Genomic DNA, 13672 nt, shown 5'->3' with positions numbered 1-13672 from the left:
ATTGTTGATGGATGATCTCATTCAAGTGCCGTTGTGTGAAGCTCCCGGTCTGTCCACCGGGTCTCACAATGCCTCAACATATAGCGAGCACATGGTCGCAATTGCTGCGGCAGCAGAGCAGATGCAGGGGACCCGAGATCCGAATTTCTTGCAGCCAAGGCCCAAGGTTAACGGTCCCCAAGCTGGCATCAATGTATACTGTCACTGCGATGATCATCATAATCATAAAATGAAATATAAAGAGATTCGAGCGCGCCTGCCTGCCTGCAGGCTGCAGTCCTGGACCTCCTTGTTCCTTCCGTTTTGCCAGGTTGCAGGGAGAGAGAGCAGAGGGCTCGGTAGAGAGTAGGCATGCATGCATGCAATTGAAAGAGCGCCAGCCACGCCTCCCTCCCATCAAAGCTTTCCCGTCACGCATTCCTCGCCGGGAAAAGCTCGTCGCCTCTCGTCATGAGAGAGAGAATATCCTGTCCCGTACTGTGATGCCGTCGTCAGTCGTCACGCCCCGTAATTTGAAGTGCCCGGCGTGCGCAAGCATCGATCGCCCTGGGCGCGCGCGTGCGACCGCCTGCCACGTGATCACCGCGCACGCCACGCATCTACTGTACTCCTAGCTGGCAATGCCATGCTCTTCCTTGTGCTGCGCGGGTGGACCTGCCCCGCCCAGGTCAGGTCGCATGTCGCTGACGCCACGCCTCTTTTCTTCTCTGCAACTAGCTACAGCTCCAACTGCACGTCCGTCCCGTCCCGACCAATGGTGAATGATTGAGATCATCATCATGAAAACTTCTACATCTTCTTTCTTCCTCAGGGGCATGTATAATGGTGGCATATGTATCCATATACCTCATGATAAAAAATAATTTGAAGCATATGTGTTGATTTCTTTCTCCCGAATGCAAGCTACTTCTAGTGGACCTCATCAAAAAAAATGAAAAATGACTCTCACTACACATGCATCCCTCCTCTTCATTTCAAGTTTTTCAACTTTATGCACTGGACCACACTTTTTGTCTCTAAGCACCCGCCTCTTGAAGAGGATCCCGCTTCCCCATCCGAACCTACTTTTTCTGTTATCCGATCCTACATGCCATGTGAGGCATCACACTGGGGCTATGCATTGGTCATGCCCTTAGTACTAAAACCAAGGGAGGCCAAGATCTTTGGAGACGAATTTAGAATGAAATGGCCAGCGTTTCAAATTATAGCACGATCTGACCTTTTTCTTGCTGCCCTACCGTCATGGTATTTGGCGGTACGGTAGAAAAGCAATCGCCATAGATAAGAGCATCTACAACCGGACTTGGCAAATCCAACACTGCGCGGACTTGCCGCGTACAGTGCCCGGTCACACCTCAAACTTGGTACTATGCATCCGAGTCTATGATATTTCATCCCCTAAATTCATACAAGCCATGTAAAATAAACCTATGTACTACGCGACACTAGCCACTACACTTAGTCGTCGGAAATGTCCACGACGTCGGTGTCAGGCGGCAGGTGGATCGACGCGTAGGAGGGCTCCGACTCCTCCTTATCCATATACATGAGCATCTTGTCGACTTCAGCAGCGTGCTCCGCCTCCGCCTCCTACCGACGACGACGTCTTGCCTCCACCTCCGATTCCGACCGGAGGAAATCGAGAATCGCATGCTGCTCCGCCTACAGATCCGCGTCCTCCTCCTCCTCAACCGCCTCCTCCTCCACCACATCCAAGTCCTCCTCTGAATCTACCGCATCCGAAGATAGCCTTGCGGTGATCCAGACTTCATGCCTTGCTTGGATCTGCTCAAGGAGCTGCAGCCGGTGCTCCCGCATTAGATATACGTAGCTCCTTACCCACGACGTAGGGGCATGGCTACTGATGGGAGCAGACGGCGATTGGAAAGTGCAGCGGCGGTGGACAGGAGGGGGAAATGTGGACGGATAGGGTTTCAGTGCCGGCGGACGGCTTGAATAGCCGGGCTAGGCACTAAGTGGCCCGCCGGAGCGGCGTTGCGCGACACCATCGGTCCGACGAAGGAAATGAGCTTTGGATCGCCGGATTTCGAAGTGTTTTCCAGTGGGACCGCATCACCAATCCGACGTGACAGGCACGCCTGGGCCTCTACATATCCACTGCAGATTTAGGCTGGATATGAGAGGTGCCCGTCATCCTGGGTGTTTGATGCCCGTTTAAGGCGCCCGTCTGGATCGCTTTTTTTGTAACTGGTCACTGACAAGGCCGTCCGCCCGGACGTTTGAGATGGTTTGGGGCGCCCGACCGTAGATGCTCTAATAACGATAGCCAAGGTTCCACATTGGTTGACCATGCCGATGTGTCAAGTTGTCTACCACCAATACCTCCGACGGTAGCCCATACGCCCCGCCACGTCCTTTGGCGGTAGGACCATTTAGTACCTCTCTTGTATCCTACACTATAAGTATTAGTGGTTGTCGTGTATACAAAAAATAGAGTGAAGGGATATGGTCGCGGACTTTCTCAGCTCGAGCTCATATCCTCTCAGATGAACTATGAAATCTGAAGAAAAATATCTTAAAATTATGTTTGCTGTGGCAAACATGAATGAATGTTTTAACTCGCAAAATTTTGTCAAGAAATAACATTCGTGGAAGTCGTGCCAATTCTATGTTTCCACGACTTCCACAAATGTCAATCCATGATGAAACATTGCAACCACTCAAAATATTTATCAATGTTTGGCATAAAAAAATTATAAATATTTTTATTTTGTTATTTTTTTGGATTTGACTATTCATACCGATCTCATATGAGTTCGAACTGATAACGGACTTTTCCAAAGGCACATTCGCTAGCTTGACCTACTTACTACTAGGAAGTCTTGGGTTTGATCCTTGGAATATGCATGTTTTTGTTTATTTTGGTTTCGCCTGATGAAAACAAACAATTTATCCAATTAATATTGAATATAGATTATTGTAAAATCATCATTATATTTTCTTGTTTCTCTATAAACAGGAACAATTTATCATTAATATTGAATATGGATTATTGTATAAAAACATTTTATTTTTTGTTACTCTATAAAAAGGAAAAAAATATCCAATTAATAGACTATGGATTGTTGTAAAAAAACATTTTTTACTTATATGTAACTGTTTTTTAACATTCTCATAAACATACATGGTGCCTAGGGTAAAAGGCTTATTGTATAACTAGTGGTTGGTGCGCCACCTAGTGGCCCCGCCTGAGAGGGAGTTGGTCGGTGCCAGGTGGGGTGCGCCCCTTACACTTTCTTGTCTGTAGTATGTACTGCTTTTTTTTTGGCTCAAGTCGATGGACTTAATTTTGAACCTGGGCTTTACAACAATCAGATTTATTAAATGTAGGCCTAAAATTTTGATCCAGTAATTGAGTTTAGGAATTACAAATCACAATAGCCAAACATGGCTCAAACCTTCTTAATCTTTACCCACACTTGCTAGCATGTAAACACTAGACCGTGAAGGCGCGCGTTGCCGCGCCCGTCCCAAAATTATAATATATACTAGGTTGGCTTTAACATATATTTGAATACAAAGTCATTTTGGAATGTAAACATTGCACCAATAGGGCCTATTTGCATTAACTTGGTTTCACTAATTTCCTGCCCACTCTATTTATTCATAGACAATTACAAAGGACATATTGACAATAGTACCCAAAAACAAGAAATTAATTTATTCATAGACAATTACAAAGGACATATTGACAATAGTACCCAAAAACAAGAAATTAAAATGCAAGTCTCATAGCAGAGGGTGTGACCTAAAACACAATAAGATCCTGCATGTGCACAACCATAGTTATACCATCATTTTCAGAAGAATTTCAGACATAAAACAATAATGACAAGTGTATATATGATTTGGCCTTATAATTTCTTGTATATTTATCTACATGTGTACCATCACTTCGAAAGGGACCAACAAAAAATGCACCTAGGTTAAGCATCTTTACTCAATAAAAATATATGAAAAGAGAAGACTCCATTGATGGATTTACTCTTACTAGCAGAAAATTCCAAAAAAGCATATGTTTTAACTAAACATAAGAAAATGATTGTGTCAAGTATCTATTCTTATATGGACAACAATTTTCCATTCCAATCTTGAATCAGTGAAATTATCCCTTTCTGGTAGTGTATATTCTCAACAGGAATACGACCCAAGGGAAGAAATAGAAGCATGGGACTCACAAGGGAAAAACAAACATCGAATGGAGCAAGATTCCATCTCCACAGACTGCAAAACTAGGGCACGAACCAGTCGCTTACGCATACACGATTCCTCACCAATCGAAGCAAAGGGTTCGCGAGGTGTGTTTACCTACGGAGGCTGAGATTTGTGGGGACGCATGAGAGTTCCTTCAGAATAGGAAGAATCGATCCATGCATCAACAATTTCTTCTCTCTAGATGGATTGTACACCTGCACAACTTCCTAGGCCAATCTGCTATGCCGAACAGAAGGGTCGAAGCCGTCGAACCGCAAGGGACGAAGCTGACACAACCGCCGAACAACGAGTAATGAAGTCGACGGCGCACGCCGCCTCCTCGAGGAGAACGCACGCGGTGTGGTGGAGAAATCTTGAGAGGATGCCTTTTTTATAACTCTTGAGAGGATGCCTTTTTTAGTAACTCTTGAGAGGATGCCTTAGGTATGCACGGAACGGGCCTGTTGTTTACCCTCGTTTTCCTGGGCCTAATCTATTTCTCTCGACCTCTCAGCCTAATTAATGACAGAAAGCCTAGGTCAGCCAGCGGAGCAGCAGCCCGTTTACGGTGGCCAGGTCACGCTGGGTGATCGAACGAAAAATGGCAGGCGCGAGGGACGAAACAAACGCCAGATCTGAAGCGTCTATTAGGCTAATCTGACGGTGGAGGATGTCAAATCGCTGTGGGAGGGCGTGGGTAGCTCAGTTTTACTATTTAGTAATGAAGGCCACCGTGATGGACCTGCTGGTGATAGCGGCATCTACGACTGCCACCTTCGCATGTTCTCCATCGCGTACTACATTCCGTAAGCGTATAACCCTCCAAGTCCAATCCCACCCCCTTGGTTCGTGGCGTGATGTTGTCAAATTGAGATTGTTTCATTTGGTCCCTTAACCCGTCTGCCAGTTTCTCTTCTTCTACTTGCACATAGTACAACATTGACATGTAAGTGCAATCATAAATGGCCGCAACTAAGATGAAAAAAATGGCCACAACTATCCACACAGATAGTAATAGATACAACTGTGAAGGAATATGTTACCATTGTTCAAAGAAGAGAATGCTTATTCAATAAAGGAAGAGTATGACCATCATGTGAGTGTAAACATTAGGACAAACTATCATGTGAGAGTGTACATGGTTGCATTATGGCAAGATGTTCTGCATGATAATACCTAATGAGTAACAGAGTTAGTGTAATGAGCACTCCAAATTTCTACCCCTAAACCAATATATATAACCATATGAATTGCACAAATACAAGCAGAACAGCTAAACAGAAAAGATCAACGAGAGAATTCTCTCCATAACAAAGTGATGAAATGCATACCAATGGCCATGTATAAAAGTTTCCGAGGGTGAACCATGAGAAAGAGCACATCTATGTAATCAAACATGCACTGGAAAACCTGAGCAAATGTTGTTGTCGAGGGTTGTGGCAGTAGAGGAGAGAACTACAGTCAACGTAGAATTTGATATTGATAAGGTTGAAACATTCATATTAGGGGGAAATAAAATGCTTCTTGTAAGATTGTTGATAAAGTAGCACTGTGCAATCTGCAAACTGCATGGCCTCTTAACTAAAATAAAATTGTATATTCTTGGGAGATTCACTTGTCCAGACATTAATATGCAATGTGTTTTGACAGAAAGCGAAAGACTCGGATATAATCATAGAACTGCATCATAAAGTTTGAATAGTCGAACTACAATGTCCTCTTGACAATTTTGTAGTTCTTTTTAGTTGCAACTATCATAGGTGATAGTAAATAAATTTGTAAACTGAAAAAGTATATACCTCACGTTCCAGCTGAAGTCGAACATTCTTTTCTAGGCTCTTTTCTACATCAGGTGAAAGGGTGTACTACTACAATCTATCTCATCTCCAGAATGTTCAAATCTGCTAGGAATGAATAAATGCTATAACTTAACATCAGTATGTGGTTAATGAGACCCTAAAAATTATGTGGTTAATGAACTATGACGCATCCCTGTGGAAAATGAATAAAACTGATGTGCTTTGTTTTTAAGTTGTTGCGGAGAAGAATTCATGAGAAGTTCATTGCTCTTCTTTAAACATAAAATTAAATTGTAAATAAATCAGGTTGACCGATGATTGTCCATTATTTTATCTTATGTGTGCCGCAATGAAAAGCTATTAACTGATTGAAAGATAATAGGGTAACCAAGCACACAATTTCTAAAAGCAGTTCAATGTGGTAAAGGCATCATAATAAAATCCACCTTAATGTCCGCACAATTGAACTTTGCCAACTCCTGAGAATCAGCAGGACAAGACTCAGAGAGGCCATCCAAAATCAGAGGGGTGACAATAACATTTTAATGAACAATCTATTCTAGGTATAGCTTCAAATTTTGGAACACAATCAAACAATTTAAGAGTTAAATTCGTCTAAACAGAAGTTAACAACCTTTTGTGCCAATGTACATAAACTGAAGCTGCCGAAAAATTTACCTAAAGTGAACCAACCAGACTGAAGATTCTTGAGCAAGTATGACGTATTTCATATACCTCAAGAAGAATGAAAGCTACAATTAATGGCCAGACCAACATTACACAGAACAGAAATGAATAGATCTTGGTAGCAATGTTCCAATATTTGGAGATGGTCCTGATTCAACGAAGCCATTCAGACAAGTGCCACAACAAGAAGACATCCATAACAAGTCGAACTGCAAGTATAGGTTATCAAATGGAATGATGGACAAAGAAGAGAATCTCACAATTTAAGCGAACTTGCTTGACGGACATTTGCAACGAAGAAAATCTCAATGAGGTTCGCATAATAGATCGAAGAGGGAAGCGACCAGCCTGACAGAGATAGGAACGAGTTGAGCAGGAGGGGCGTGGGTGACGGGCGTGTGGTTCTACGCTCGTGGAGGAGCACGAAGGGGCGGTCGCCGCTCGCTGACTTGCCGGCGTTGAGGTAGATTTTGATCCAGCATCTCTGCTGCCAGCATCCTACCACCGCTGCTATCTCGTAGGTCGCTGGATCTAGCGGAAGGAAACCGTGCTACACCGCCGCCAAATACGCCATGCCACACACATACCTCACCTCCACCGGTCCACCACCTCTAGCCACTTTGCCTTATCAGCCGATCTGCTCGAAGGGGAGGAGTGAAAAGGAATACAGGGCAGCGGCGCGGCGCATCGCCGAAACAAACTAATTTTTTGGGAGAGGGAAGAAGAGGGTGCGTGGGGCTCAAGGCAGGCTCCTCCCTCTCTCTTTCTTCCTTCTAGATGAAGGAAAGGAGCAGTGGTAGGAGGGAGACGAGAAGGCGGCCTTGTCTCGTGTGCGTTGGCTGCCTTCGTAATGTTACCTTGGGAAGGTGTTAACTGAGCGGCATCAGCAGTAAATCTTTGATGTGGCATAGGCGAGCGGCCGCTGGGGAGGTGTTATCTGGGATAGATACCAGCAACAGGAAAAATCTTTGACGTGGCATGCACGAGCGGGTGCCCTTGATGCGTAGCTTATTGTGTTTGATACGTGTCTAGTTTAGAAGGTGTATATATTGAAACATATTTTTAAAAGACATGTAATAATTATATCATGAAGGGTGTGTCTTCGTGTTAGAGGACATGCATGACGTCTAGTGTCATAATAGTGGATTTTAATCCTATTTAAGGCATCATCCCCTATCCTATGAAATGCCGCACATGCAGTAAACTGAAAGCACAAGTGCTTTCTGGATGGTTTTGATAATTAATGTCAACATATCTTTTGTTGGACTAATATTTTTATCTAGTATATTTCAGACAAGTTCAACAAATGAAGTGGTATGGACAAAAGGATATGGAACCCCTGCAAGATGCTAAGAACAAAGGATTGGCTCAAGCTCAAAAGCTCAAGACTCTACATTTTCATTTTAGTGATCCAAGATCACATTGAGTCTATAGGAAAGCCAATACTATTAAAAGGGGATGAGGTGTTGCTTAATGGCTTGCTTGATCAAAGTGCTTAGTGATATGCTCCAAAGCCCTCAGCCACTTTCTCATATCCACATATGTCCCAAACCAAAAGTCAAACTCGGCCCCACCGATTTGATCTATCCGGCGCCACCGAGTTCACTTGACATAGCCACTGCCAGAAACCCTAATTAATTCGGTCTTACCGATGGGATCTCGGTCTCACCGAGATGGGTTTGCAAACTCTCTGTTGCCTATTGCAATTATTTCAGTCCCACCGAGATATGCAATCGGTCCCACCGAGTTTGCTTGACCAACTCTCTATTTTGCCTATTACCAAAATCGGTCCCACCGAGTTTGTGTAATCGGTCAAACTGAGTCGAGGTTTTACCCTAACCCTAGCACATCGGTCCCACCGAGTTGATCATATCGGTCCCACCGAAATGCCTAACGGTCACATTATGAACTGAATCGGTCCGACCGAGTTTTCTTATTCGGTCTCACCGAGTTTGGTAAATTGTGTGTAACGGTTAGATTTTGTGTGGAGGCTATATATATACCCCTCCACCCTTCCTTCATTAGTAATGAGAGCCATCAGAACGTGCCTACATTTCAGCATTCATTTTCTGAGAAAGAACCACCTACTCATGTGTTGAGACCAAGATATTCCATTCCAACCATATGAATCTTATCTCTAGCCTTCCCTAAGTTGCTTTCCACCAAATCCAAATCTGTGTGAGAGAGTTGAGTGTTGGAAAGACTATCATTTGGAGCACAAGAGCAAGGAGTTCATCATCAACACACCATCTATTACCTTTTGGAGAGTGGTGTCTCCTAGATTGGTTAGGTGTCACTTGGGAGCCTCCGTCAAGATTGTGGAGTTAAACCAAGGAGTTTGTACGGGCATGGAGATCGCCTACTTCGTGAAGATCTACCCTAGTGAGGCAAGTCCTTTGTGGTGATGGCCATGGTGTGATAGACAAGGTTGCTTCTTCGTGGACCCTTCATGGGTGGAGCCCTTCGTGGACTCGCGCAACCGTTACCCTTTGTGGGTTGAAGTCTCCATCAACGTGGATGTACGATAGCACCACCTATTGGAACCACGTCAAAAATCTCCGAGTCTCCAATTGCATTTGCACACTCCAATCCCATCCCTTTACTTTCTTGCAAGTTGCATTCTTTACTTTCCGCTGCTTATATACTCTTGCCATGCTTGCTTGAAATGTATTGTGAATGTTAAACTTGTGCTAAAACTTCACCTTAACTTAAAGAAATTAAAAACTGCTACTTTTCTTTGCTAAGAGTCTATTCACCCCCCCCCCCTCTAGACACCTCTCCTCCATCCTTTCATAAACGCATTTCAAATTAGTCAATGCAAGTCAAAGCAGTCCAAGTAAGTTTCCATGGTCAATCAGATAAAGGAAGAAGGCCCCAAGCAAAAATAAGTCAAAGGAGTAAAGAACCCCAAGCCCAGGTAAGAAAGCCCCTTCATAGTGTAGGGACTTTCCCCCTAATGGGCCACAACCCACCTGCTAGGCCACAAGGAGCACATAGGTTAAAGGAGGAAAATAACCTAATTCTACCTCTCACCTTCTTTCTTCAAGGTTAGCCTTGGTCACTTGTCAAAGACCTCTAGGCTACATAAAGCCCCCCCTGATGAAGCTATGTACCTAGGGTAGGGGCACGGACCCGTCCAAAGAGCCCTACCCAAGGACATCCCTAGAAGAAGTCACCTTTCAATCGACTCGAAGGTATCACACTCGACGGGTTCAAGACACTCGACCATGAAGCTAGCCACTCGACCGAAGTCACTCCGCAGGCAAACGGTCGGGCATTAAGTAGTCTTTATGGTCATTATAGCACTTTACTAGGGGCGTTACCAGTAACGCCCAACCTTAAATGTACCTTAAACCCTGCATTACTGAGGGCAGGAGAGGGCCGGCGAACTCTATATAAGCCACCCCCTCCTCAGTATGAAGGGTTCGCACCCCTGTACCCATACACGCATAATCCAGTCGACCGCCTCCGGGCTCCGAGACGTAGGGCTGTTACTTCCTCTGAGAAGGGCCTGAACTCGTAAACCTCGTGTGTAACAACTTCCCGATAGCTAAGATCTAGCCTCTCCATATTCACCCCCCTACATCACCGTCAGAGTTAGAACCACGACAGTTGGCGCCCACCGTGGGGCAGCAGTCTTAGCGCCTGATTGGAGAAGTTGCGATTTTTCCGATCCCCTTTGATCATGGTTTCATGCGGAGTGTTGGTGGAGGGCCGCGAGATCTGTCTCGGCGCGCTCACGTTCATCGCCGACGACTCCGCCTGGCTCCAGGAGGCGCCACTCGACATCGACGCGCTCCCCGTTCGCGGTGCGACGCATTTCCGCGCATGCGTTCGTGGCGTCCTCCTGCGGCAACCGTCGACCCAATATCGGTCGGCCCCCGTATCGTCTCCCCGCTCTGTCTCCCACTGGCGCAAGCGCTCCGGTCGGTCGAGACTTCAGAGGTGGGTGAGACATGCCGTGGCTCGCCAGTCGGCCATCCCGCAAGTCGCGGCGATCGAGCCCGACGAATCCCTCTGCGGCCTGTTCGACCTATCGACTGGCTCCGCGGAGACCGCATCCGAGTGCGACAGCAGCGACCCAGCGACTGAGGTTCTGGCGGTCGACGGGACGCACAGTCCTTCTGGTTTCCCTCGCGCTGGTGGAGGCGCGGGTGGGGGCGACCCGTCGCATCCCCACGATGAGTATCTCCCCGAACCTCTCACATCATTACAGCGAGAGGAGCTTTGCCGTCGGAATATGGACGCGGTCCACACTCCTATTGTCGGAGAAACCCCGAGGCCCGGGCCTTGGAGGACGCGCGCTTGGCTAACCTGGCCGAGCGCACTCGACTGGAGAATCTCCAGCGGATACTCGACGAGCAAGCACGTCAGTGAGCTCCCGAGTCCAGTCGACGTCAGCAAGCTCCCGAGTCCAGTCGGCGTCAGCTCTTCCCGCCGCCGCAGGTATACCGAACCCCAGTTCAGAATTTGGCCGTTGCGGCCCGTATAGCAGAATCAATTCAGCCCTCCCAGTCGGAGGCGGGCAGAGGCTTGTTGCAGATCAGAGCACTGCTCCGGGCGGCGGGAAACCAGAATTCTGCTATCTCTCAGTCGCGGAACAGGATCCACAGTCGATCCGTCGCAACGGGTATAGTCGAGTCGGCTCACAGCCCGAGATCGCCCCCGAGGCATGAGGGAGGCAACGGGAGGAATGAGCAGTATGATCACCGATTCGACCGTGATGATCGACGTCGAGTGCCCACCCCTCCCCCGAGGAGTGGGTCATATGCGCCTCGACGGCAAGATGACAGACGCCCTCATAGTGTCGGGCAGAGGATTCCAGTCGACCCCAGGGACCCAGGCTTTGACGCGAGGTCTGTCCTTGTTCAAGGCTTGGTTGACAGGAACAGGGCTCATCGGGAAGGCCAAAACAGAGATGCGCCCGCCAGCAGCAGAGCACGTGCTTCAGGGCCAGAGTGTTTCAGTCGAGCCATCAGGGCCGCAGTGATCCCTCCCAATTTCAGGCTGGCGACTGGGGTCAGCAAGTTCGCCGGTGAATCTAAGCCTGACACTTGGCTCGAAGATTACTGAGTGGCTGTATAGATTGGCGGCGGCAACGATGAGGTGGCCATGAAGCATTTGCCTCTCATGTTAGAGGGCTCAGCCAGGGCGTGGCTGAATCAGTTGGCACCCAGCAGCATCTACACCTGGGAGGACCTCTCCCGAGTGTTTGTCACAACCTTTGAAGGAACATGCAAGCGACCTGCAGGCCTTACAGAGTTGCGGTCTTGCGTACAGAAGCCGAATGAAACACTGAGGGATTACATCCAGAGGTGGATCACACTGCATCACACGGTAGAGAATGTGCCAGACCATCAAGCAGTTTGTGCCTTCAAGGAAGGCGTTAAATACAGAGAGTTGAATTTGAAGTTCGGTCGAACTGGAGAGATGTCTCTGAATCGGATGATGGAGATTGCCACCAAGTACGCTAATGGTTAAGACGAGGATCGACTCCGAAGCGGCAAGCTCAAGGCAGTCGCCCAAGAAACCGGAGGAAACTCCAGTCGGAAACAGAAGCGGAAGGCCGAGCCAGCCGCTCCTGGGGAGGCCCTGGCCGTAGCCCAGGGAAACTTCAAGGGAAAACCCAAAGGCCCCTGGAAGCCTAAGAAAGTCAAGGATCAAGATGGAAATGATGTTTTGGATCTGCCATGCCACATCCACACCAAGAAAGATGAAGAGGGTAATTTCATTTACCCAAAGCATACCACTCGACAGTGTCAACTCCTGATCCAGCAGTTTTAGGGCAAACAGCCCAAAGACAAGGAAAAAGAGTCGGACAGAGTTGAGGACAAGGAAGACAGTGACGATGGATACCCCCAAGTCAATTCCACCCTGATGATTTTTGCCGATGTCGAGAGCAAAAGTCGACTGAAAGTCATCAACCGTGAGGTGAATATGGTCGCTCCGGCAACACCAAGTTATCTGAAGTGGTCTCAGACTGCCATCACGTTCGACCAGTCTGATCACCCTACACACATTGCCACTCCTGGGAGGCAAGCGTTGGTGGTCGACCCAATTGTCGAAGGCACTCGACTGACCAAAGTCTTGATGGATGGTGGCAGTGGTCTGAACATACTGTACGCCGAAACTTTGAAAGGAATGGGCATTCCGATGTCCAGACTGAGTACCAGTAACATGAGCTTCCACGGAGTCATTCCTGGCAAGAAAGCCGAATCACTCGGCCAGATTGCTCTTGATGTGGTTTTCGGTGATTCAAAGAATTACCGCAAGGAAAAGTTGACGTTCGAGGTTGTGGACTTCCAAAGTGCTTATCATGCCATTTTGGGCAGGCCAGCTTACGCGCGCTTCATGGCTCGACCATGTTACGTGTACCTCAAACTGAAGATGCCTGGCCCTAAAGGGGTAATCACTGTGACCGGCAATCGGAAGAAGGCAGAGGAGTGCTTTCAGAAAGGCTCAAAGATTGCAGATGCTTAGATGGCAGTGGTCGAGCTGCAAGAGTATCAAAAGACTGCCGATCCGAGTGAATTGCTACGGGCCAAGAAGCCTACTTCAGAGTCAGCTTTTCAGTCGTCCGGTGAAACAAAGACAGCTCACATTCACCCGACCGACCCCGACGCTGCTCCGACTCATATCTCGACGACGCTCGACTCCAAATAGGGAGAAGCGCTCATCCAGTTCCTCCGTGAGAACTGGGACGTCTTCGCATGGAAGTCTTCTGACATGCCTGGAGTTCCCAGGGGGCTGGCTGAGCACCGTCTACGAGTCGACCCGAAGTTCAAGCCTGTGAAAGAACATCTTCGACGGTCCGCCGTCCAGAAGAGGAAGGCCATTGGCGAGGAGGTGGCTCGGCTCTTAGCGGCGGAGTTCATCCGAGAGATTTACCACTCCGAGTGGCTCGCCAATGTCTTCATGGTCCCCAAGAAGGACAAGTCACTTCGCATGTGCATTGATTTCAAACATATCAA

Source organism: Triticum urartu, chromosome 3 (genome assembly GCF_003073215.2).
Source record: "Triticum urartu cultivar G1812 chromosome 3, Tu2.1, whole genome shotgun sequence".
In the NCBI taxonomy this organism is placed as follows: domain Eukaryota; kingdom Viridiplantae; phylum Streptophyta; class Magnoliopsida; order Poales; family Poaceae; genus Triticum; species Triticum urartu.
Note: the sequence above shows the minus strand (reverse complement) of the source record.